Below are 27581 nucleotides of genomic sequence, written 5' to 3' on the forward strand. Positions count from 1 at the left end.
TCAAGAAGAGGGGAGAAGGAATATGAGAGATTACAGGTCCCTGATGACCAGAGGGATAAAAGAATCAGTCCTTAGAGGGAGTAATACCAGGTTAGCGTTGGACGGCACCCAGGAAAAAGACAACACCCCAGCACCATGGCTTAATAGGCTAAAGCAAAACTTCCAGATTTACTCTGGTGTTGACCCAGATAGCCCAGAGGACCAATCTTGGGTTCCCTGCAGTCTGGGATGACCCCAAGGATCCTTTTTTCCCAGCCTGATGTTTCCAAGAAGGAGTCTGAATTCTTTGGCTCTGGTTTCCAAGGTTGTTTATTGTTTCTTATCTATACCATTTTTTCTCTTGCCTGCTGAGATCTTTTCAGCACGTCAGACAGAGCCCCCTCTCCATCCCGGGGCTGGTGTCTACGATTTATCCTATGAACTATGTGTACTTTATTTATCATTATTTTCCAATACCTAAAGACACACAGCAGGGGACTTTCAATCAAAACAAATGCACCTTTTATTGCATGCCCATAGCAAATGTAACAGAAGGATTAGAAAGGCGATAAAGGACAGAGAGAGAGAGAAAGGAGGGTTGGGTTGGGGGAATAGCTACCAACAGGGAGATGAAATCCTCGTGGTCTGGCCAATAGATCCATCTGGTCACGTCGGAGAGAATCTCAAAGTCTTTGGTTAACTCAGGACTCTTTTATAATCTACCGCCGGGAGGGAGCAGGACGGCACATGGAGGGCACAGTGGAGAATAAATCCATTGGGAACAGGCACAGACAGTCCAGGTCTGAACAGCACAAACCGGAGCCAGCAGTGAGCGGGGCCCGTTGTTTCAGGACTGGTTCCTATGGGAAACATCCCGCTTCCCATGGCAGACATCCCGCTCCAGTCAGGCCAGTACCCCTGGGTTAGAATTTGAAAGGTCTCAGTCTCAGTCCTTGGGGGGGCTTCAATCTCTGTCCTTGACTGTGGTCTTGAGGCAGATGAGGGATCTTTGGACTGTGTCCTACAGAATGACATCCCAAAGCATAAAAAATGTATGTATTTTCCCATAAAATTAAATGCAATGAATTAATAAATGATAACTAATTTTTTCTTGTTTACAATAGTATTATTCTATAATTGTATTACCAAATTTAAATTTTTATATTAAAAAATCTACTTTTTTAGCAAGCAAAAAATTTATTGGTCATTGGTTCTAATTAACAAAATTCCCTTCATCAATTCATTAACCAGTGTGCTCTTGATTTCTCTATCTTTATGGTAATTAGTCCTATTTTCAATCGTTTTCTAATCTTTTTTTTTATCATTTTCACAGAAAGGGTAAAAGGAGCCACTTCGGGGTCCATGGAGAACTTTCTGGGGCACGTTTGTGGCCGTTTTGGGTCTCGGGAGGGAATTCAGGGAGAACTTAGGGTCTGGAAGACACTTGGGGGATCCGGGTGGGCACTTGGAGAGGCACTCAGGGATTCTGAGGGACAGTTCGGGGTCCGGGGCAGCACCTGGGGGTCCACGGGGGCCCTTGGAGGTCAGGGAAGGGAATTTGGGGCCCCTTGGGGGCTCTGAAGGGGCTTTCAGCGGCGTGGAGATTGATGGGAGTTGTAGGCGCGGGTCTAACAGAGTATAACGGGGCCGCGGAGCATCACGGGAGTTCGAGGCGCAGCTGCCATGGCTCTCAGTGAAAGCGCGGGGCATGACGGGAGATGAAGTCCCGGCTGGAAGAGTGCATGACATGCGCCGCGGAGCATGATGGGAGCCGTCGTCCCGGAAGTGGCTCCAGCGCTTTGTTTGGGGGTCCGGGAAGGGTCCTGGCGGACACTTCTGCATCCGAGCCGTGACTTGAGATCCTCGGGTAAACATAAGCTGTTCGGGAGCACTTGCGGGGAGCTCCGGGAGCTCTAACCAGGCTCTTTAGGGCGTGGGGCTCGGCAGGACCTTACGCGCGGGACTGTTCTGAGGGGCTCTGGGGCCGCGGCGGGGGAGAGGAGATGAATTCCCAGATGTGGCTGTACCGGGCATCTGTGGGGTCGGGAGCACTCAGGGGGTCCGGGGACGCTTTTGGGGGCTCCCGAATGGGTGCTGAGGGGGCATTGAGGGATCCTGGAGGGTCTGGCGGACACTTAATGGACAAAGCAGTGGCGGGTCTCAGGGTTCTGTGGAGCGCAGGGCATGAGGGGCGTTGTAGTCCCGGCTCCAAAGGTGCTTAAAGGGGCCGCGGGGCATGACGGGAGTTGCAGGCAAAAAAAAAACCAAAAAAAAAGGGGTGCCAATATCAGGCAGCGCTTCCGACGTCCTAAACCAGGCGCTGATTGGCTTTGGGCAGTGATGGGCGGGAGTCTCGGCAAATGGGATGCGGTGGAGACGGGAACAGCCCATTCAACTTCTTCAGTCCCTCTCAGTAGAGCCCAGTTCATGCCCAGTACAGACCAACACAACCCCAGTACAGCCCAGTTCATCCCAAGTAGAACCCAGTACAACCCCAGTGCCCCTCCTGTCCCTCCCAGTACAGCCCAGTCCCTCCCAGTTCCCCCCCCAGTATCATCCACAGGATACCCCAGTGTCCCCAGTCTTCCCCACAATGGCCCCATTGTCCCCAGTATGTCCCAGTCCTCCCCAGGGTCACTCCCAGTATGTCCCAGTGTCTCCCACAGCGTTCCCAGTGTCCCCAGTATGTCCCAGTCCTCCGCAGTGTTTCCAAGGACAGTTTAATTTCTCACGGTGGCCGTGGCAGCCAAACCCAGCAGTGGGGTCAGTGCAGTGCCCATGGCCACAGCCCCTTGCAGGGGCCCAGTGCAGCTTGGGCTGATGATCCACCCTCACAGCTGGCCCAGGGCAGCTCTGCAGTGCCTTTGGTGGCACCTGGGGCTGGCACACACCTGAGCAGTGTGTCTGTTTGAGTGGGGAAACTCAGCAGTTTGAGATTGCTGCAAAAACCCCAAAAAGGGCAAACCCCTCTTAGGCTGAGTGCAGCCTGCTCTGCAAGCACAGCAGGGCCCAGGGCAGTGAGGACAGACAGGATGGGGCTGGGCAATGTGGAGCAAGGTTGTCCACACTGGGTCAGAGCTCCAGGCACAGCTTCTGTGAGCAGGCCAGAGCTGCTGAGGAGAGACCCTGGGTCAATATCAATCACAGAATGCTGCAATCACCTCTGCTCTAAAGAGAAATTTAATAAAAGACACCCTTTAAAATAGGAATGTATATTTTATTACTGCTCTTTGAAATCTTTCTCCATAACTGGACTAGGAAAACTTTAATGACACTCTCAGGGCTTTGATGTTGTTTACATCAGCCTCAGTCTTTGAGAGTCAATAACACAAAGTTAAATTTAGTCTCCCAATTTTCTTGAAGTTTTAATGGTTCCCACTGAGGGACACCACTGGGAAAGAGTCCCCAGGTTCCAGTTAGAGCAGAACACTGGAGGCAGTGATGACAGCTGGGGACAAACAAGGCAAAGGTGTCTCTGGTGCTGAGCAAAGCTGGATGTATTTGAGGAATGCAAAGGGCCAAGGCCTGAGCCCCAGCCCCTGGCCAGGCAGATCCTGTCCCTCCCTCCTTGCTCAGGGCTCTTTCCGGGATGGGCACTGGCCTGTGGGGATGTGCAATGGCAAGGGCAGGAGCATGGGGCGGCCCCTGCCAGGCTGCTGAGCAGGGACAAGGAGGCAATGAGGCCCCAGCCCTGCAAGGGTCACTTGTCTCCTGCTCCTGCCTCGGGCCCAGGCCCAGCAGCCATGGCCAAAGTGCTGCCCAAGTTGGCTCTGGCAGGGCTGTCTTGCAGCTGCTGCCCATCCCTGTGCCCTGAGCAGCCCAGGCTGTCCCACGGTGTCCCTGCCCTGCGCCTCTGTCCCTGCAGGCTGTCGGCATCCTCCGGCTGCCCCACCTGGCTGGGCCCTTCCTTTGCTGACAGCTCTGCCTCCTGCCTGCCTCTGCCTGCCCACACAAAGCCTGGGGCTGATACCAAAAGGGTTAATTAATTCAGTTTTTACTGTGCCTGTGAACTTTCAGCACAGGAACAAGGCATGCAGGGGCTGCTTTCCCAGCAGGAATGGTTGGAGGGAAGATGAAGACATCTGGCTGAAGGGTGCAGGGATAGAAAAAGCAAGGACTAAATCTGGGAACTTGGGGTGTGATTTATGGAAATGGGTAAATTGTAATTCACATTTAGTGACTGTATATAAACAACACACTGGTAGGATTACATTTCCATGTGATGTTGGGAGTTATCCCTCACTACAGCTCAGGCCTGAGTAAATTATACCCTCTGAAATAGCAAATGAGAGCAGCTCTGTGCTGAGTGGAGTGGAAACTGAGGACAGCAGAGGAGATCTGGGAGGGATTGAAGGGAGGTTTCAGAGATGGTGGATCATTTTGGCATAATAGAGAACAGCCAGAGAAAGAAAGAATTAATGCAGATGGCAGATAGGGAAAACAGAAGGGACCCAAACAGAAAGGAATTTCCCTGCCAGGGCAGGGCTGTGGTGCAGCATGTCCCCCAGAAGGAGCCTTTGTGTGGGCATGCAGAGGCAGGCAGTCATGGTCCTCAGTGGGAGCCATTAAAACTCCAAGAAAATTTGGAGTCTAAATATAACTTTGAGTTCTTGAGAAGTTTTGTGAAGACACTGTCAAGGACTGAGTTTGATGTAAACAACAGCAAAGCCCTGAGAGTGTCATTAAAGTTTTCCTAGTGCAGTCATGGAGAAAGATTTCAAAGAGCAGTAATAAAATATACATTCCTTTTTTAAAGGGTGTCTTTTATTAAATTTCTCTTTAGAGCAGAGGTGATTGCAGCATTCTGTGATTGATATTGACCCAGGGTCTCTCCTCAGCAGCTCTGGCCTGCTCACAGAAGCTGTGCCTGAAGCTCTGACCCAGTGTGCACAACCTTGCTCCACATTGCCCAGCCCCATCCTGTCTGTCCTCACTGCCCTGGGCCCTGCTGTGCTTGCAGAGCTGGCTGCACCCAGCCTAAGAGGGGTTTGCCCTTTTGGGGGATTTTTGAAGCAATCTGAACCTCCTGAGTTTCCCCAGTGCAAACAGACACACTGCTCAGGTGTGTGCCAGCCCCAGGGGCCACCAAAGGCACTGCAGAGCTGCCCTGGGCCAGCTGTGAGGGTGGATCATCAGCCCAAGCTGCACTGGGCCCCTGCAAGGGGCTGTGGCCATGGGCACTGCACTGACCCCACTGCTGGGTTTGGCTGCCACGGCCACCGTGAGAAATTAAACTGTCCTTGGAAGCACTGGGGATGACTGGGACATACTGGGGACCCTGGGAACGCTGTGGGAGACACTGGTACATACTGGGAGTGACACTGGGGAGGACTGGGACATACTGGGAACACTGGGAATGCTGTGGGTTGCGTGAGGGCGTACGCGGCCCTAGATCCGGCTAGCACGAGGGGTGAGAAGGCCAACGCCCCTGCGCATAAGAAGCCAGCCCCCCTCGGCGTCTTGGCCTCAGGCTGGGCTGGAGAAAGAGCTCGGAGTTGCGCACGCGAGACGATAAAGGAGGTGACCACTTGCTGGGGGTGAACAGTCGGTTTATTGGGTGGTCCGGAGGCACCAACAAGGAAGGGCACCAACCAGCAAAATGGCCCCGAACAGGGGGAGCGACAAGGTTTTATAGGGAAGGGGAGGAGAGAGGAGGGGAGCCCAGCTATCCAATGGGGAAACTCAAAGGGAGGTACTGAACATAACTGACATACACCAGAAACCAACGAATACAAAGTAAAGGAGGGGCCCCGGGACCACAGCCAACCACAACCCCCAGAGAGGAGAAGGTTCTCGAAACCTAGGAGGAGTGGGGGGTGATTGACTGTGCCCAGGGAGGAGAAAACATCTACTTATAAGGTGGGATAAGGGAGGAGTGGTTCTACAAACTGTAACATTAGCAACTAAAAATAGCATGGTAACCAGGCAACTTAACTGGCAAGGAGGCAGTGGCGGGAAAAACTGGGGAGAGAGGAACCATTTACAAAGAACAAAGGAGGGTACAGTACATAAAATGGGGGAGCAAACTGAGAAACTTAAAACACACTACAACATCTCCCCGTTTCTTAACAAATAAAATAAAGAAAACAGGAATGTCTGTATAACTCAAAAAGAAGATGTCCGCGGCCGGTCCTGCCAATCTTCGTCTTCTTCGAGCTGGAGTTCACCAGCCCACAGATGTTCTTGGGGCGGCTCGGTTGACCCCTCCTCGTCCGCAGCTCCTTCGGCCTCTGAGGAGAGGTCCTCCAGCTCGAAAGGTTCCTCCTGGGGAATTGTGACATGACTGGCAGCCATAGTTGTGGCTCTGGCTATTAATTTTTGGACCAAACCGCGGATCAACATGAACAGAACTAAAAGTACAATCAAACTCAAAACAATCTTAGAAACTGATTCTAAAACTGAACTGGCCCACCCGCTGAGGCCCCAACCCTTGAAGATGTCTCCCAGCCAGTCCGATGTTTCCTGCTTGACCTGATGGACGAGGTCTTGTAGTCTTTTTATTGAGTGCCTGGCGTCCTCGGCTCTGGAGGACAGGTTCATGCAGCAGAGGCCCTCAAACTCCTCACAGTGATGGTGATGAAGCAGCAATAGAAAATCTATTGCTGCCCTGTTCTGGAGTGTCGCCTGCCTTGTTATTTCCTCGTCTGTAAGGAGGTCGTATAGCGCGGCTGAAGTAAGATTGGCTTGTTTAGCCACCCAACACTCTAGGCGGCCCAATTCACCTAGAGATTTGGCTACCGATACCCAAGGCAACAAGATGGTAAAGGCGACCGACTTTGAATGGGACCAATGAGTAATTTCATCATCACCGTCCTCGGTGAGATCTTTAAGATCTCTTTTGGATCTAGCCAATTCGGATGTGATGTTGGTCTTTTTCCAATTGATAATTTGGGTGACGTTGGGGGTAAACAGCGTCAGCCGGCCCAAGGTGCACGGCCCTCCGACCAGACCAGAGGGGATGCCTGCCCACGCTCGGTCGCCACAAATCAAAAACACTCCCCTTGGAAGGGCATAAGGGGTCCGCTTGGTGGTGGTAGGGCCGACGATCTTCAAAACGGCCCGACACCACCGGTCTGCTTGATATTCTTTCTTTGCTTGCAGGACCACCTCAGTGCCCTTCTCGATGGGGGTAAGTGTATAATCAAACTGAAAACAAATAGTAGAATTGGCGGAACCGAGTAGATGTAATTCTGTGGGCTCGGAGGGCGCAGGATCCAGCCTCGCCACTCCGTCTCTCCAGGCGTTACTGGGTTCGAAACCAGGAAGGAAAGTAAGGCTCCGGGCCAAAATAGGGGAAAGGGCAGACTGAAAGGCAGGGGGGAACTCTCCTGGAGAGAAAGGGATCCCCACAAGGCAGGACGACATCGGGTCCTCTGCAGCGCCGGTGTCCAGGCAGATGCTGTCCTGTCCTAGCGATTGAGCTAAGGCACGCCAGACATTGACTTTTGGCTGGGGAATGACCCACGGCTCCGTAGGTGGCAGAAGGAGTCCGCAGGTCATCAGCACCATCATCATCAGACAAGGGTTGGGAGCTAGCGTTGTCAATGCGGGGGCCATTTGGGGAGATGCAACTGAAATGAAAAGAGAGCCGTAAAAGTATATGGAATTCACAGAAATGGTTCCTCTCCAAACAACCAATTTAAATAAAACATACGAGGGGTAACGGTTGGAGCTGGGGGGGAATAGGAGGAAAGATGGTGCAAGAGGTCAAGGGGTGGAGGAGAAGCTGGAGGAGAGGGTTCTTCCGAAACAGGGGGAAGCTCAGGAGAAAAGGAAGACAGTTGGTGGTGTTGCTTCCTCCGCCGACGCCAACACGCTTGCCGGACCTGTGGTACTGCCTCTGTCTTGGTCCTCTGCTTTGGGACGAAGGGCCTGACCCACTTAGACGGGACCCACTTGGGGCCTGAGGGAGTGGACACGCAAGCGTATCCCCTCCCCCAAGTCACCAGGTCAAAGGGGCCCTCCGTCCGCCAGGTCTCCGGATCCTTTACAAGAACCGGCGGCCTGGCTTTGGGCTGCAGCTGCTGGTGACTGCCGAAATGCCGGACCACTGGAGGATTTTGGCTGTCAAAAGAGCAATTTAGAAAATTGAGGGTGTACAGAGCTCTTGACAGCCGGACGTGGGGGGTCTCCACCTTCATTGCCGGTTGTTGTCGGGACAGGATCTTTTTGAGGCTCTGGTGGGCCCTTTCCACCATGGCTTGGCCTGTCGGGGAATAGGGGATGCCGGTTTTATGGACTATTCCCCATTGTTGCAGGAAGCTCCGCAGTTCCTTGGAAGTGTACGCAGGGCCGTTATCTGTTTTTAGGGCCCTAGGGATGCCCAAGACAGCGAATGCTTGAAGCAGATGCTTCTGAACATCCGCTGCCTTTTCACCTGTGTGGGCAGAAGCGTAGATAGCTCCGGAGAAGGTATCGACTGAGACATGGACGTAACACAATCGACCGAAAGATGGGATGTGTGTTACGTCCATCTGCCACACTTCACAGCTTGCCAGCCCTCGGGGGTTAACCCCTGAGGCCACAGTAGGCATTTGGTCATGCTGGCATTGGGGACATGTGGCCACAATCGCCTTGGCCTGCTCTTGCGTCAGATTGAATTGACGAACCAGGCCAGGCGCATTTTGATGGAACAGTTGGTGGCTGATCTTAGCCTGACCGAACACATCTGGGAGAGGGGCCTGCGAAACAGCAGCCGCGGCCAAAGAATCGGCACGACGGTTGCCTTCTGCAATGAAACCAGGCAGGTCTGTGTGTGATCTCACATGCATGACATAAAATGGATGCTCGCGGTGGGAGACCAACTCGACGAGCCTATTCAACAATTCAAATAATCTTTTGTTGGTGACCTCTTGAAGAACTGCGGACTCAGCTCGGGACACTACACCTGCAACATACGCAGAATCTGTGACCAAATTGAAGGGTCCAGGGAATCTCTGGAATGCCCTGACGACTGCGTCCAACTCAGCAATCTGTGGAGAGCCCTCCACAACAGCAACATCGGTCTCCCACTGCTGAGTTTGAGGATCCTTCCAAGTCATCACTGACTTGTGGGATGCTCCAGACGCGTCCGTAAAAACTGTCAAAGCATCCAGCGGCTCCCTGCTCTGAACCTTCTTCAACGATAATTTGAACTCCGAATTGAATAATTTGTGGGCCGGCCGATCTACTGCGATGCGCCCAGTGTAGCTGTCAAGTGCAAACTGAAGATATTCATTGGTTTGCAGCAGTCCTTCAAAGGTCTTTAATTTTAATTGGCCCGATTCCAGTTCAATTGGAATATGGATGCATGAGAAATCACACCCTGCAAGCTCCCTGATCCTCGATCTCGCCTTGAGGATCAGTTCGGCTACCAACTCCTGTGGCCGTGTCATTCTTTTGGACCTATGGTGGCTCAGGAAGACCCACTCTATGATTAAGAGCTTCTCTCCTGAGCCTTGGTCCTTCGGACTGTCGTCCCACTGATGGATGATGCCATGGAGGTGTGGCAATTTTCCCAGTACTATAAATTTGAATGGCAGGCCTGGATGGTAACGATGGGCCTGCCTGGTCGAAATAGCTTTTTGTACCCTCTCTAAGGCCACCTCCGCCTCTGGGGTGAGAGCCCGAGGGGAACTGAGCCCCTCTCCCCCTTTCAACAAATTGAAAAGGGGGGCTAGGTCTTCGGTTGAAATGCCCAGCCAGGGTCTCACCCAATTCAAAGACCCACACAGTTGGTGGACATCTGCTAGGGTCTGGACTTTTGTCCTAATAGCCAATTTTTGCGGAACAATGGTCTGCTTTGTAATTTCAAGGCCCAGGTATTTCCAAGGTGGCATCCGCTGAATTTTGTCCTGCTGGAGCTCGAACCCTGCAGCAACCAACGCATTGGTTGTCAGGTCAAGCGCATGGGCAAGCAGACTGTGGTCGGGCGCACACACGAGGATGTCGTCCATATAATGGTGAACAATGACGGCATCCCCGAGGGCTGTACGGATGGGTGACAGCAGCGAAGCGACATACCATTGGCAGATCACAGGGCTGTTCTTCATGCCCTGTGGAAGCACCCACCAATGATAGCGCTTGGCTGGGGACTCACAGTTCACGGACGGAACTGTGAACGCAAAGCGCGGAGCATCGTCAGGGTGAAGGAGAATTTGGAAGAGGCAATCCTTTATATCGATTACAGCCAAATTCCAATTTTGGGGGAGCATTGCTGGGGAGGGCATCCCTGGCTGAAGAGGACCCATGTCAACTATCAATTCATTAATTTTGCGGAGGTCGATCAGGAGTCGCCACTTGTCCTTGTTGGGCTTCTTGATGACAAACACTGGGGAGTTCCAAGGTGACATGGTCTCCTCCAGGTTGCCTTTCAGTAGCTGCTCCTGAACGAGCTCGTTGAGCGCCTTTAATTTTTGCTTATTGAGTGGCCACTGCTTGACCTGTACTGGTTCATCAGAAAGCCAATTCAGCTTCCAGGTCCGGCGCTCCTCAGTGGCCACTGCCCGAAAAACCTGGGGAGCCTTCGGGAGGTCAATTTTGGCTCCCCACTGGGGAGCCAGAGAGGCTCTGTATAATCCAAAACGAACGGGCGTATCGAGGCCAATTGCCCGTCGGGCCCCTTAATTTGTACAATGCTCTTGGATTGGTTTGCCAACACCAGAGATCGTGCCCACAGCGCTTTGCAAGCCCCAATGTGACGGCCACTCCCGAGAGGGAATGATCGTCACATCTGCACCTGTGTCCAAAAGACCCCTCACTATCTTCTTGTCTCCGCCCAACGAAAGTTGACAGGTCAGGCGGGGCTTTTCCCTCCCCACTAGTTGTGCCCAGGCCACGGTCGGAGGCGATGCCTTCTCCGACGAAATCGTCCAGGGATCTTCTTCTGGCACAGGAATGGCCTGGGCAATGACCTGTCCCTTGGGGAGGAAAAGTGGGGGTCGGACACAGTACAGCCCTACCGCGAAACGGTCCCGGTCGGTAGTTACCAGACCAGGGACGATGTGGATGTCTCGCGGTGTGTGCTTGGTGTCCCCGACAACAGTCCACCTGCAACGTCCCAATTTCCTCCAGTGACCCGGATGTTGCAGGTCGACAGACACCAGCTGGATGTTACTGCTAGGGATGTAAAGGTCCCTAGTCAGCTGCAGCCTGTATGGAGAAGCAGAGGACATGGTGTTAATTGCAGGTACAGCACCACAGGTAGATAAGGTCACATCAGAAAAATACGTCAAATCCGGCAAAGCGTATGTCGGCGGTCCTCTCCTGTCTCCTCCCTCCCCGCAGGTTGTTGAACAGCCCGCCGTACTTTTGTCATCGCGCAGGGAGGGGCTGCGCTCCAAACTTAGTTTTTTGCTTCTTTGTTTTCCTCCCTTTCTCGCTTCCGCCTGTACTCCAAGTAATCAAGGCGCATCGGGCACTGGGGCATCCAATGCCCGACTTTGCCACAAAGATGGCAGGGGTGGGTGGTTGATGACCTTCTGCCGGACCCAGGTGTTGGGGGTCCGGCAACGGGGGCAGCTTCTGCTTCCATGAAGTCCGGCTCGGGGCATTCAGCAAGAGCCACAGATGTTCTCTTGGGCCGTGATGCCAGGGAGACCTGACGCACCACGACCTCAATCATGGCCTCTATCGTGGGCCGGGGACTTCAAGGGAGAGTTCTTATAGCTTTGCGGCACTCAGCGTTGGCATTGCTGAATGCCATCCGCTGAAGCATCCTCTCCCTGTCATCATCCCCGAGCGCCTGCGCCTCCACATATCGGTAGAGGCACTCGATAAAGGCCATGTATGGCTCTTGCGCTCCTTGCCGGACCTCATCCTCCTCCCATTGGGAGGTCACCACCTCCAGCTTGAAGAAGGCCCGCTCAGCTGCCCGAGCGGTCTCCACAAGCTGGGAGGGGAATAAGGCTTTCGCCTGAGCTGCCCCCTCTGCCCACTGTCCCTCACCCAAAAGGTGTTCCTCGGTGATTACCAGACCATCTGCGTCATGAGACATTGCAGGATTCCCCCAAATATTTGGGAGAACCTCCAATATCTCCCTCCTCCATTCCCCCACCCAGACCCTAAATTCCATGGGTCTAGCAAGGCTGGAGAAGAGGGCCCTCAGGTCAGCCGGCACCAGATCTCCCTGTGCAAGGGCATTGCGGAGCATACCCCGGAAGTACTCTGACCCCCGGGAGTAGTCCTTCTGCGCCTTGCACAGCTCCTTGATCCGGGCCTGTGCTAAAGGCACCCACTGGGCCTGAGGGGTCCCCTCCCCACTCAGGTGGTAGGTAACCGGAGCGGCTTCCAACAAGGGCGCCTGCTCCGGTTTCCGGTCATCCACCCCCCCCCCCCCCCGGAACACAAAGCGTGAGAACCGGAAGGAGGAGCGTGGGAACCGGAACTGGAGGAGGTTGAGGCGGGGTCTGGCAATGACGCAGGGTGAGGGAGTGGGCGTGACCAACCACACCTCTCCGCCCCCTGGGTGACGCTCGGAGGCGGAGGGAAGTACAAAGGCGGAGCGGGGGAGGAGCGAATGGGGGGCTGAGCCGGGGGAGGAGTTTGGGGAGGAGCTGATTGAGGGGCGGAGGACGGAGGAATGGGTGGGGCGGAGGGAGGATATGAGGGAGGGGTAACCGAAAAGGAGGTTGGGTCTGGAGGAAGGAAGGGGTTGGGGCAAGGGAGGAAGGGGTTGGCTGAAGAAGAAGGAGCCCTGGCAGGAACGACCACGTGGCCGCCGCCATCTTGGGCTCCCAGGGAGCCATTTTGTGGATCATTAACAAACCGAACAATCTTGGGCCTTTCAACTGGGGATTTGGGAACTGGGGTAGAGGGTGAGGAAAGAAGAGGAACCTGGCCAGGGCTCCTCGAAGGGGGAGGCTGAGCAGGTCGAGGGGGAGCAGGGGAAGGATGGACCCCCTGCCTCTTGTTGGCCTTCAAAATCCCCCTCGAGGGCTCCTGCCTAAGGGGAGAGGGAAGGGATTGAGGGGTAAGGGCAACAGAACGAGGGGAACGGGGGGATAAACCAAAACTTGTGGGCCTTTTCTTAGGTTCCCCTGACAAGCGGAGTGCCGCAAGCACTCTGCCCGCCCAGAATGCCACGGTTGCTAATTTCGTCTCCCCGGAATTAACAGCTTCTTCCAATTTGGCCAAAACGGCTGCCCAAAACCGTGGCTGCTTGGCAAGATCCGGGGAGACCTCGGGGAACTTTGAAAAGACCCACTTAACCAAAAACTTTAACTCTTGCTTGGGGGCCTTCTGACCACCCCCAAGCAGCAAACCTTTTACAACATAATATACTTCCTTTTGGGATTTTCCCAAGCCAGCACCCATGGCACCTTTCTAGTGCAGGAACTACTGTCACTAGAAAGGGGGAAAATCCACTGGTGGTACAACCACCTGCCTGAAAAATAACAAAAACTAAAACAACAAGCTACTCGCCACCAGCCCCTGCTCCCCCCACTGTCCCCAAGTCTGGGGTTTCAGCGAAGGGAAAAAGGATTTGGGTGGTGGGTCCGGGCCCCAAGTCTGGGGATACCGACCCCACAGGAAAGATAAAACAAAAAAGGCGCGGGGGTGAGGAAGAGCCTCAGGGGAAGAGGGTGGGGGGTAGGTCCCCAATGCAGGGCATGTACCCCTAGGGGAAGGTTAAAAAGGCAGGGGGGAAGTTGGAAAAGTCCCCAGAGCGGGGCCCGATCTTACCAGCCTGGTGGCGACAGCAAAAGAAAAATCAGGTGGGGGTCTTCGTCTCCGGGGTCGTCCTCACTGGGTGCGAGGGGTCTCGATCCCAATCCCCAGGGAGCGCTGCCCCTAAAACAGGGCCTGCTACTACCTGGGGTAGTGCAGCGTCCAAAGGAACGAAATGTCCAACTCTGAAGGGTCCGGTGGTCAGCTGTCCAGGTGGTCAGTGGTCCACTTCAGGCCCCACGTTGGGCGCCACACTGCGCGAGGGCGTACGCGGCCCTAGATCCGGCTAGCACGAGGGGTGAGAAGGCCAACGCCCCTGCGCATAAGAAGCCAGCCCCCCTCGGCGTCTTGGCCTCAGGCTGGGCTGGAGAAAGAGCTCGGAGTTGCGCACGCGAGACGATAAAGGAGGTGACCACTTGCTGGGGGTGAACAGTCGGTTTATTGGGTGGTCCGGAGGCACCAACAAGGAAGGGCACCAACCAGCAAAATGGCCCCGAACAGGGGGAGCAACAAGGTTTTATAGGGAAGGGGAGGAGAGAGGAGGGGAGCCCAGCTATCCAATGAGGAAACTCAAAGGGAGGTACTGAACATAACTGACATACACCAGAAACCAACGAATACAAAGTAAAGGAGGGGCCCCGGGACCACAGCCAACCACAACCCCCAGAGAGGAGAAGGTTCTCGAAACCTAGGAGGAGTGGGGGGTGATTGACTGTGCCCAGGGAGGAGAAAACATCTACTTATAAGGTGGGATAAGGGAGGAGTGGTTCTACAAACTGTAACATTAGCAACTAAAAATAGCATGGTAACCAGGCAACTTAACTGGCAAGGAGGCAGTGGCGGGAAAAACTGGGGAGAGAGGAACCATTTACAAAGAACAAAGGAGGGTACAGTACATAAAATGGGGGAGCAAACTGAGAAACTTAAAACACACTACAACAGTGGGAGACACTGGGACATACTGGGCACAATGGGGCCATTGCGGGGAAGACTGGGGACACTGGGGTATCCTGTGGATGATATTGGGGAGGAACTGGGAGGGACTGGGCTGTACTGGGAGGGACAGGAGGGGCACAGGGGTTGTACTGGTTTCTATTCAGGATGAACTGGGCTGTACTGGGGTTGTGTTGGTCTGTACTGGGGAAGAACTGGGCTCTACTGGGAGGGACTGAAGAAGTTGAATGGGCTGTTCCCGTCTCCACCGCATCCCATTTGCCGAGACTCCCGCCCATCACCGCCCAAAGCCAATCAGCGCCTGGTTTAGGACCTCAGATGCGGTGTCTGATATTGGCCCTACTTTTTTTTTTTTTTTTTTTTTGCCTGCAACTCCCGTCATGCCCCGCGGCCCCATTGAGCCCCTTTGGAGCCGGGACTACAACGCCCCTCATGCCCTGCGCTCCACAGAACCCCGGGACCCGCCACTGCTTTGTCCATTCATTAAGTGTCCGCCAGACCTTCCAGGATCCCTCAGTGCCCCCTCAGCGCCCATTCGGGAGCCCCCAAAAGCGTCCCCGGATTCCCTGAGTGCTCCCAGCCCCACAGATGCCCGGTACAGCCACATCTGGGAATTCATCTCCTCTCCCCCGCCGCGGCCCCAGAGCCCCTCAGAACAGTCCCGCGCGTAAGGTCCTGCCGTGCCCCGCGCCCTAAAGAGCCCGGTTAGAGTTCCCGGAGCTCCCCGCAAGTGCTCCCGAACAGTTTATGTTTACCCGAGGATCTCAAGTCACGGCTCGGACGCAGAAGTGTCCGCCAGGACCCTTCCCGGACCCCCAAGCCAAGTGCTGGAGCCACTTCCGGGACTATACCTCCCATCATGCTCCGCGGCGCATGTCCAGTGCTGTTCCAGCCGGGACTTCATCTCCCGTCATGCCCTGCGCCTCCACTGAGTGCCATTTCAGCTGCGCCTCGAACTCCCATGATGCCCCGCGGCCCCGTTAAACTTCATTAGACCTGCGCCTACAACTCCCATCAATCTCCACGCCGCTGAAAGCCCCATCAGAGCCCCCCAAGGGCCAGCCCGGACCCCGAAGGGCCCCAAATTCCCCTCCCTGACTTCCAAGGGCCCCCCTGGACCCCCAAGTGCTGCCCCCGACCCCGAACTGTCCCTCAGAATCCCTGAGTGCCCCTCCAAGTGCCCACTCGTCTCACCCAAGTGTCCTCCAGACCCTCAAGTTCTCTCTGAATTCCCTCCCCAGACCCAAAACTGCTCCAAATGTGCCCCAGAAATGTCTCCATGGACCCCAAAGTGGCCCCTTTTATCCTGTCTTTGAAAATGATATAAAAGATAGCAAAAGGATTTAAAATAGGACTGATTGGCATAAAGAGGGAAAAATCAATAGCCACACTTCTGAATAAATTAATGTTGGGAATTGTGTTACTTCAACTAATAACCCATAAATTTTTTGCTTGCTAAAAGGCTGTGGATTTTTAGATATGAATATTAAAATTTCATATTACAAATACAGAATAATAGTACTATAAATAAAAAAATATTTTTAATTTTCCTAATTCCAAAACTTATATTTTTAAGGGGAAATGCATAATTACTACTATGTTTTGTGATATCAGTCTGTTAGAGACGGTCCAAGATCCCTCATCTGCCTCACAGCCGCCATCAAGGACGGAGATTGAAGGCCCCCCTAGGACTGAGACTGAGACCCTTCAAATTCTAACCCAGGGGTGCTGGCCTGACTGGAGCAGGATGTCTGCCATGGGAAGCGGGATGTTTCCCATAGGAACCAGTCCTGAAACAACGGGCCCCGCTCACTGCTGGCACCGGTTTGTGCTGTTCAGACCTGGACTGTCTGTACCTGTTCCCAATGCATTTATTCTCCACTGTGCCCTCCATGTGCCGTCCTGCTCCCTCCCGGCGGTAGATTATAAAAGAGCCCTGAGTTAACCAAAGGCTTTGCGATTCTCCCCGACGTGACCAGATGGATCTATTGACCAGACCACGAGGATTTCATCTCCGTGTTGGTAGCTATTCCCCCAACCCAACCCTCCTTTCTCTCTCTCTCTGCCCTTTATCGCCTTTCTAATCCTTCTGTTACATTTGCTATGGGCATGCAATAAAAGGTGCATTTGTTTTGATTGAAAGTCCCCTGCTGTGTGTCTTTAGGTATTGGAAAATAATGATAAATGAAGTAGACATAGTTCATAGGATAAAACGTAGACACCAGCCCCGGGATGGAGAGTGTGCCTCTGTCTGACCTGCTGAAAAGATCTCAGCAGCCCAGAGAAAAAATGTTATAGATAAGAAACAATAAACAACCTTGGAAACCAGAGCCAAAGAATTCAGACTCCTTCTTGGAAACATCAGGCTGGGAAAAAAGGATTCTTGGGGTCATCCCCGACTGCAGGGAACCCAAGATTGGTCTTCTGGGCTATCTGGGTCAACATCAGAGTAAATCTGGAAGTTTTGCTTTAGCCTATTAAGCCATGGTGCTGGGGTGTTGTCTTTTTCCTGGGTGCCGTCCAACGCTAACCTGGTATTACTCCCTCTAGGGACTGATTCTTTTATCCCTCTGGTCATCAGGGACCTGTAATCTCTCATATTCCTTCTGCCCTCTTCTTGATTAGGGTCCCAGTCAGGCTCCACTGAAGGCATTTTTTGGTCACCTGGGGGCCCAGGTTGGTTTTCTCTCTCCCAAATTTTCATTCCTTCAGTTCGTATTAATCGAGTCTCTTCCAGGGAAAATAGGATGTTAAAGATGGAGTTCAGTTCTCCCCATGTATAAATATTAGGGCTAAAGATGGATCAATTTGATTTGCGATTCCTACTGGGTCTTCCACTAAGTTTCACAGTTCTTTCTTAAAGTTTCCAACTTTGGATGCAGTCAAGGGAGCGTTTACAAATCCAATCTCACTGGCCACCCCGCCTGTTGGAGATTTTTTCAGGGATGGCCTAGAAGGCAGCTGTGAGGAGCAGGTTCTCACAGCCTGTTTCTGTGAACAGCAGAGGTTCTCAGGTTATTTTTAACTACAGGTAAAAGTGACAAACATGAAGGCCTTGAGAGCCTTGCACATCAGAGTTCTCAGGCAGCTTTCTCATAACAAGTGGATGTTCTATCTTTGGCTGTTTTGGGAAAGCAAGAATTATTTTGAGAACCCAAATCTTGGTATTGGAAACATAAGGAGGGGTTGGTATGTTATCTCTGACCTATTGTGAGCTCAGATTTTGCAATATGCATGAAGTGAATTAACACTGTTATAAAAAGTGCCTGATTGATGAATAAAGTGGAGTCGATGCTGACCAATGCAAGGTGGGTCGTCTCCCTCCAACTTCAATACCCGCCCATGAGAACTTCTCTGAGGGGGAACAATTTTTCACTTTTTCCACTTTGGACCCGGTGTTACAACATCAGCTGTGGAGACGGACTGGGTAACTTCACTCTTGGGCATGAGATTCTGAGATGTTGTTTGGCTTCTCTTTTGTGGTGGGGGAGGCAGAGCAGGAACTTGCTGGTGAATAAGGGGTGCATGAGATGGCAGAGGTAAGGGGATGGCAGTGAAGGGTAAAGAGAGTAAGGAGAGGGTTGAGGGAAAGGTGGTGGAGGTATAACTGGGTTAGGAGGTGGTAAAGGAATGACAGCTGGGAGAGGAGGAGGAATTGGTGACGAAGGAAGGAGACCAGGACATCAATTTATCATCACAGGCCCAATTTTATTGATCAGCACGGCGGGTTAAATACAGTTCATAATGAACTTCATTCATATTGCAAAAGTTGAGCTCAGGATTGGTTAGTTACATATCAGCAGCTACACTTACTTTTACATTCCTATGGTTCTACTTTTGATACTTTCTACATATTCTTATGAGATATTCAGGACTAATCTCTACTCCCTCTCCTCATGTTGCAGCAAGGCCACTGATTGCTAATTGCTGACATCTTCTTTCAGCTTGCTGACTGCTGACTTCCCTCTCTCAGCTTAACCAGCGGCAATATGTCAGCATGGCCTTTCTCAGCCAACCAACTATTAATAAAGCTTTTCACATTTCCCCCGTTTTCTTCTTGAGCAAGGAGATTAGTTTGCCAGGTTTTTGCTATTGTACGGCTGACCATGATTTGAATACAATTAAAGATACAAGGCAAAATAAGCAAAACCAGTAAAATTACACCAGCAGTCATATAGCATAGATCACACGGCTCCTCAGCCATGGCCCAAGTCCTAAGCTTTTAAGCCATTCGTCAATTCCTAAACCTTCTTCTTCCTTGAGATTGTGAAGTCCCTGTTGCAGTTCTTTTATCTTAGTGTGAATGGACACCGAATGATCAGACAGATTCATGCAACACATTCCTTCAAACTCTTCACATCCATGTCCTTGTGCTAAGAGCAAAAAATCTACGGCAGCTCTATTTTGCAAAACAGCATGGTTAACACTCTGCACATCTGCGGTTAGCATGTCTAGAATTTGTGATGTCTTGTTCAGCTCATCCTTTGCCCAGCACCCTAATTGCTTTGCTAAATTCATAGCCTTATTGGCAGATCCTCCCGGCAAGATAGTTGAAACAACCACCTGTTTGAATGTACCCCAAAATTGTGGATCTCCTATCGAGCTGCAGTCTAAGTCATGTACACTACGTCTCTTTCTGTTTGAATTTTGACTCAGCTGCATTAGCAAGGACACATTAGGGTGAAACAATGACAATTTTCCCAAATAACAGGGTCCAACCTGTGGTCTAGCTGGTATACCATTCCACGCCCTGTCTCCACAAATTAGAAATATTCCTGTGGGTAATTTCATTGGTACCGTGATTTTTGTGCTGTTACATTTACTGTAATGCTGCGGAGAGATTCCACTCACATTCAGGAATGAATCTAGGGTGGCCCATGTTTGTTTTGGTCGGTTTGAAAATTTAAAGCTAAACCATCCACCAGCTGTAGTGTTAGACAAACTGGCGTTTATACTGCCAAAAAGATCCAGTTCCTCAGGAGGAGAATGCAAAGAGGTGTTGAGTGATTGGATCAGTAAACATTGACGATAGCCATCACTCTGACCTGCAGTATATCCTTGTTGCCCTGGCAATTTGATGTTTGACATGCTAGGCATACATAAGGTTCGATTTTTTATCAAACTGCAAAATTCTCCAGGAGACCACACCGGAAGTCCCACCAGGCATGTTCGAAATGGGTTAGTGACTCCTCCAAGACTAAGTGATGATTGGTTAATTTGATTAGCAAGCGTCACCCATAAATTTCTGCACAATGCAAAGCAACCAATGCATAGCACTTATCATTATTCCTTTTGCAAACATAACAAGGAAGTGAATGTAAGTAAGGATCAGTATAAAAATCTGTCTCCTCAATCCAATGTAACCAATTCAATGGTGGTGATTGCAAAGCCTCTTTAGCTTTTTTACTATATGAGGCTAATAGCTCAAGGTCTTTCTTTAACGCAAGACGTATTTTATTTCGTAATCGTAGTTCTTATTCATTATCTTCCTCAACAACTATATCCTCCCGAGGGTCTCACAACTGTAAAAGTGTCCTAATTATAGAAAATTAATTAGCAATCACCAATAGCCTTATTTAGACAAGGTCGTTCCCTTTTTTGCCTTCCTTTTCTTATCTATCTTCAATCTTGCTGCTCCTACTTTTACTGGTCCTGTCACTTGCAAACTCAATTTCTGCAACTTTTCAATGCAGCAGTCTAGTGCCCTTTCAGGATTTCCCTTGAAGGGCCCTACAATTGAGCGCTCTGTTAAAGGTACTACTTTCCTACACCTTACAGAGACTATGCGTGATTTACTTTGAACCTTAATTCTATTCACGACACATTGTACTTCCCATCGATAATAAGCAAGAATTTTCTGTTCAGGAGACTCATAAAGACTTAGAGCTATATACGCATTTTGCCCTGTTTGTCTCCTTAATTCATCTTGCCAACTTTTGCCCCAACAGTGCTCGTGTTCACAAGTGTGACACCACAAATCCCACAATAATGATTGTTCTAACCAAAAAGTTCTATCACAACCCCCACAAAGTAGGGCTATCCAGGCAGCACAATGTGGATCGTGACAGTCAAGGCAATGTTCCTTTGCTGGATTTGTTAAACGAAAAATTGATAATGAGTCAATAAAACCAATCAGCTCCTGGGTTGTCCGACAGTAGTGTGTCAGTGCTCTGTCCACCGCTTTCGAGTATCCCTTCAGCTGTAGCAGTAGCGGTTGTAGGACCAGAAGCAGTTTCTTCCCCAGTCGCTCCTTGTTCTCCTCCGTGAGGCAGTCCACCAAATGCTGCATCAGAAGCAGGTTTAGTCCACTTAGCAGGTACCCACAGAGGCCCTGTAGGTGAGGAAACACAAAGATATCCCCGACCCCAATATAATACTTTTGCAGGTTTTTCCCATAATCCTGTACTGGGGTTCTTATACTTAACCCAGACCTCTGTTTCCTCAGTACTTTCCTGACCTGACCTTGGATGATGTTTAATTGCAGGAGGGGTATCATCTTCCCCAAAAATACATAAATGATTAATTACATACAACACCTTAGCCAAACATGCTTGTGGATCTCTCAAATCTTGATGTTTTTCAATATATTGCTTAAGGGTACCGTTTGCTCTTTCCACTATTGCCTGTCCAGTAGGGGAGTGTGGAATACCTGTCACATGCTTAACCCACCACTGATTCAAAAATTTTTGAACCCTAGCACTCACATAAGCTGGAGCATTATCCGTTTTGATACTTTTTGGAACTCCCATGACAGCGAAGCAACTTAACAGGTGTCTGATAACATGTATAGCTTGAGCCATAGCCCATATGTAATGACTATACGTGTCTATAGTGATGTGCACACATTTGACTTTACCAAATCTGGCAATATGTGTAACATCCATTTGCCATTTCTCATTTATTTCTAAACCCCGAGGATTAACTCCAATGCCTAAACCTATTCCACCATTATGATAACTACATGTTGGACATGCTCTAACAATAGCCTTAGCTTCTGATAAACTCAATTCAAATTGCTTTGCTAATCCTTTTGCATTTTGATGATATCTACTATGTGCTTCTCTGGCCAATGTATGCTTATCAATAGGAAAAGAGTTATCAATGGGTAGGGTAACCAATTTATCTGCACGTTCATTTCCTTCTCCTAAACCTTCAGACCATTTATGGCTCCTGATATGAATCACAGAATACGCTGCATTTCTCTCCCGTAGAGCTTTCCTTAATTGTACCAACAACTCATACAATCGTTTATTATTCACTTCCTTAATTGCTGCTTCCTCTATTCGTTTGCCTGCAACATACATAGAGTCTGTAACCACATTTAAAAGTTCCTGTAAGTTGGATACTGCCCATACTACTGCCAACAATTCCAAAGTTTGTAAACTATCCGCAGGGTCTGCTGTGATGATTTGATGTTTCCACTGTCCTCCTTCTATAGGGCGTTCTTCTCTCAAGGGTCGAGTAATCCAGTTCCATTCTGTCATCCATTGCAAAACTGTAGGCACTAATTTGCTGGTCTCTACTTTTGCAGACGATGTCAATAATGCTTCCTGTAAATCCTTTGAATTAATCAGGCACCAGTCCAAGGTTTCTTTTTCCATAGGCAGTCTAATGGTAGCAGGTTCTCTACCATCCCCTTCAAGAATTCTGAGACGCCCCTTTTTTGATTAATGCAGCCAATTGTTCAATTTTTGAACATATTGTTTTCTTATGCTGTAATGGTGGAGACAACCATTCCAACACCCATATCTCCCCCGTTTTCTTTTGTTGTTGAGAGAGAGCACCAAGCAGGTGGCAAGGGCTATTCCAGATAGTAAGGTCAATAGGGTGGTCGAGTTGTCGACGAGACACGTACCCCTGTTGTACACAGTTACTGATTTGCTGCAAGGCAAGACGATGCTCCTTTGTCAGGCATACAGGAGTAGTAGGGTCAACACCCTTTAACAAAGGCCGTAGGGCTTCTAACAAATGATTTGGTATTCCCACAATGGGTTTAAGCCACTGTAAGTCTCCCAGCAACTTCTGTGCATCATGCAGAGTCTTAATGTCCAATTGTAATTCCAATTTTTGAGGTATCACTATTTGATCCATCAAAGTCCATCCCAAATATTTCCAGGGCTTTGTAGTTTGAATTTTCTCTGAAGCAATAACAAGTGAATATGCAGCAAGAGTATTTCTAATAATGTCAATCTGCAAAGAGGAAAATGGTTGTTGCTGTGCAAACAAATTATCGTCCATGTAATGATATATTATAGTCGCTGGCCATCTGCGATGTAGTGGCTGTAATGCTGCATCATTTTATCTGGTTCTCCACGATTCATTGCTAAAGTAAAAGCAAAAATTTTCGATTTATGGTAAAGTAAAAGCAAATCTCTTAATATCATTAGGATGCAGGCCAATGGTGAAGAAACAATCCTTTAGGTCAATAATTAAGAGTGGCCAGTGTTCTGGAATCATAGCTGGATTTGGAAGATCAGGCTGTAAGGCTCCCATAGGCTCCATTTGGTCATTTACAGCCTGCAAATCATGTATTAAACGATATTTCCCTGATTTCTTTTTGATCACAAAAATAGGTGTATTCCAAGGGCTCGTGGAAAGTTGTAAATGTCCCTTTGAATATTGTTCCTCCACTAATTCATGAGCATGCATAAGGCTTTCCCCTTTTAGTGGCCATTGCTTAACCATCACCGGTGTATCTGTTTTCCAGGTGAGTGGAATGGGGAAAGTCCAAGCAATGGCAATTACCCCAAAGGGTGCTGATTAGTTAACACCATTCCCAATTGTGTTAAAATGTCCCTTTCAATTAAACAGGAGACTGTAGGAGGCAGTTGTACAACTGAAAACACAGCAGATATTTGTTGATCCTCAATGCACACCGATAAAGAGGGTGACCTGCTTGCCAATGTAAATCCTCCTACTCCTGTGAGCATGTTTGCTGATGGGAATAGAGGCCAATGTTGTGGCCATGCTTCTGGAGAAATAATGCTGGTATCTGCTCCTGTATCCAATAATCCATAAAGGGTTATGCTTTGATGCCCATAAGTAATTTTAACCTTTTTCTTTGGTCTATTTTGTAAATCCACAGTTAAAAGTGTAACACCAGTAGAGCCAAAACCTTTTTCATCCCATGCTTGTCCAGTAAATGGTTGTATTCCCGATGTCATTTGTGATAGTGGTACGAATTGTGCAATACGTTGTCCTTTTGTTATTTTAATTGGAGGATAAAGGGTGTAAGCCATGATCTGTATTTCCCCTGTAAAGTCTGCATCAATAACTCCAGGCAAAACAAATAATCCCAACATAGTTGTAGAAGAGCGTCCTAATAATAATGCTCCACATGTTTGTCCATTTAATATAAGAGGGCCCTTTATTCCAGTTGGTATTTTCTCAGGCCGATTCGTCATTAGTGTGACGTCTACTGCTGCTGCTAAGTCCAAACCAAGGCTCCCTGTTGTTGCGGGTTGCAGACAGGAGGTGGCAGCAATGTTGCGGCAGCTGGTGTCTCCGGTGTCACGGCGGCAACTTGTATCTGGGCGCGGCCTCCGTGAAGCGCACTCTGCTGATGGTTTCCCGATCGGCGCCTACAAGCTGTGGTGTTGTGGGAGCTGGATCGGCAGTGTTGACACCAAATACCAGTTGCTCTGCAGGCTCGGCGCGTGTGTCCCTCAGTGCTGCACCGGTAACACTTGATAAATGGCTTTGAACTTCCTTGCGTGAATGAGCCGCTTCGGAGAGGAGCAAGGGCAGCTAACACCTGATTCTGAGTAGACTCTGCCTGCTTTTGTAACCCCAATCCTAATTCCTTTAAAATTTCTACTATGAATGCCTGCGAAGCCGTTGGCATTAATGCCATTCGCTCTAATGCTTTCTCAATGGTCCAATTTACTCCTAAAGTAGTTAATACTCTTTGGGTTGCTGGATTACTATTTTGCAAAGCACTCACTTTTTACTCCAAACTAACTAATCATGGAACGTAGCTGGGTTAACAACTTCTAATCTAAGGGAGAATATGCTGGTACATTATGCATTAAGTTCCCCTGTGCATCATACTGTGGTGTATATGTAACCGGACATGCAAGACTAGAAGCTATTTCTACGGCCTCGCCATCCCCCATTTGCATTGCCTCTTTTGCCATAGCAGACCAAGCCTCCCTCCTTTGGTTAGCCATTTCCCCCCGTAGATCACAGTGTGCCCCTGGGACGGGAGCTGGCTCTTTAGAGGTGCTATGCTGCCGGCATTTCGGTGCAGGCACCGAGTTTTTGCATGGGGGAAGCAGTAAAGCAGAGGCTGGCTTGCGCGGGGGAAGCGGCCCCCCCGCCAGAGCTGAAACCGGAGCTTGCTCGAGCAGAGCCGGCGCGCGCGGGGGAAGCGGCCCCCCCCCGCTTGAGCTGTAACCGGAGCCGGTCTGCTCGGGGGTAGCGGCGGAGGCAAAGCTGGCGGTGGAGGCGAAGCTGGCTTGCTCCCACCCCCACCATCCGACCCGCCTGAAGCCGGCCGCAGAGGCAAAGCCGGTTTGCTCTTACCTCCCCTCTCCAACTCGCCTTCCCCCTCTGACAAGGAGGGTGCAGATGGTTCTATTTTGTCTATAGGCAAATCCTCCACACCACGATACTGGGGACTTTTAGGCATAAGTATTTTAGTTACAGAGGTGCTAAAGGATCATCCTCACGACCATATCCTATATTCCTCTTATGAGCTTCTGTCGCCTTTTCTGCTGCCTTTCTCTCAGAGACCTGCTGAAGCAACGTATTATACACCACCCGCCATAATCTCCCAAATTTTTTAGCTGATTTATCACCGTCTAACATTGTATCCATTAATATTTCCCCAAACTTTTTCCACTCTGATACCTCATGAACTGTGTGCGGGTTACTAAATATACCTATAGAATGGCCATAAGCTAATAACCCCGGTAATTCCTTTTTTAAATCTATCTCTTTTACCCCTCGCCTTTCTAAATACGAGGAGAAGAAATCGTATGCCGCTTGCCTATCCATACCTATTAATCAGCGCGCGCTTGCTGCAGCCCTTCCAGGCTCCTGCGGCACCTAGAAACTTGGGTCACCGTTGTGATCCCCAAGGGTGCTTTTTAAATAATCCGGCACCGTCTCGGCTGTGAAGACTCTCACCCCACTTCCTTGACCGTGGCAAGTTCCCTTTTTCTTTGTAATCCGAGAAAAAAAGACAGGGGTTCAACGTTGCCGCATCGTTGCCCGCAGCGTTGTTGCCCGCATTCTCCACCATTTGTCGAAGGAAGGAGACCAGGACATCAGTTGATCATCACAGGCCCAATTTTATTGATCAGTACGGCGGGTTAAATACAGTTCGTAATGAACTTCATGCATATTGCAAAAGTTGAGCTCAGGATTGGTTAGTTACATATCAGCAGCTACACCTACTTTTACATTCCTATGGTCCTACTTTTGATACTTTCTACATATTCTTAGGAGATATTCAGGACTAATCTCTACTCCCTCTCCTCATGTTGCAGCAAGGCCACTGATTGTTAATTGCTGACATCTCCTTTCAGCTTGCTGACTGCTGATTTCTCAGCTTAACCAGCGGCAATATGTCAGCATGGCCTTTCTCAGCTAACCAACTATTAATAAATCCCTCCACAGCAATGGTTTTATTCTGTCTAGTAGAAATCATTCTAATTTCTGTATTTGAAATTTTTTAAGATTATCAGGTATGATTTTTCGTACTTGGCCCCAGTGACATCCCACCAGCTGATTAAAGCTAACTACACGATCTATCACAGACTACCACCTACTCCTATTGGGATGAACCCTACATTAGTAAAACAATTAATTAAGCACCAAGGCCTATTGGAGATCTTAAAGGAAATCCAAGAAAGTGGAAAGAAAACCTTAATTACTGTCCAACATGATACAAAGGAAATAACCAGAGTTCTACAAAGAATAGAACAAAATATGGATCATCACTGGTGGGATGTGATCTTTGGGTGATCAACAACTGCAAATGGAATCTTTAATAAGTTGTGCCACCCCATTGTAGCTTTACTAATGTTAGTTGGGATAATCTTAGGATTATCTACTATATTGTTAATTTGGGACTGGAGAATACTACAACGAATAGCTGCATTAACCTCTTTATCAAACGTACATGGTGGAGCATTAAAAGAAACTTATTGTCATGAGGGTTTTCATTAAGTTAAAGAATTTACTTATTTCCTAGGAAAGGGGGGAATGAGACAGAGTAGAGATCCATTCTGAATTAGGTGAAGTATCTGGGAGAGGTGAAAAGTCTGTGAGGCCAAAGCTGAAGGAAAAACTCGCATGCCGAGACAGCAAGGAGACAGAGAAAGAAAAACAGAAAAGACCACGAGGTCAATTTGCCCCCAACCTAGGAATTCCTTTGATAAAGGAGAACTGGTGATAAATGTCACGCGGAATGAATATGTATGAATCTATTGTGAAACTGTATGCATATGCATTTGGAAGGGGGATAAAAGAAGACCTGAGATCTTCAGGGATACGCATGCCTTTTGAGGAGAATTTTCTCTGCATGCGTACGGCGCCGTAAATAAACATACCGAGCTTTACAACTTTTATAAAGTTGTGAGGTTTCTTCTTTTCTCCGCAAAACAGTGGGGGTAGGGACAGAGTCTGATTCATTGTCAGTCATGAAGGGTCATGCTTTTCCTATCTTTTCAAACTGTATGAGGAGGTACTTGGATTCAGTGTCAGCTGAAGATAGCACATATCAATAAATTGACAGGGAAAAAAAACCTAAGTTTGGCCTAAGTAATCTTTTCTCACTGTCTTTTTAAATAGAATCTATTCACCTTGAAAAGACTACTGGAATTCATCTAATTAACCACAAAAGATTTGAAAATTAAAATGAAATTATTGCCAGAGGCTTGGCTTGTTAAGATGTTCTGAATGTTAATGAGCCCTGGGGGCACTGAATTCCTGAACTCAAGAGCTGAAGGCTGAACAAGCCTCTGCAGCAGGAAAATTCAGTAGCAGCCTTCAAG

At 49.6% G+C, this 27581-nt stretch overlaps 1 long non-coding RNA gene across 1 annotated transcript; it reads right to left on the reverse strand.

The window, feature by feature from the left end:
• Positions 1–478: 478 nt before the first annotated feature.
• On the reverse strand, positions 479–15405 carry LOC141727839 (uncharacterized). The gene is made up of 2 exons (XR_012578678.1): positions 15336–15405; positions 479–1000 (listed from the first exon to the last, which is right to left on the reverse strand). It is a non-coding gene; the product is annotated as an uncharacterized LOC141727839 (long non-coding RNA).
• Positions 15406–27581: the final 12176 nt, after the last annotated feature.

This window comes from Zonotrichia albicollis, unplaced genomic scaffold (genome assembly GCF_047830755.1).
Source record: "Zonotrichia albicollis isolate bZonAlb1 unplaced genomic scaffold, bZonAlb1.hap1 Scaffold_254, whole genome shotgun sequence".
NCBI classification, from domain to species: domain Eukaryota; kingdom Metazoa; phylum Chordata; class Aves; order Passeriformes; family Passerellidae; genus Zonotrichia; species Zonotrichia albicollis.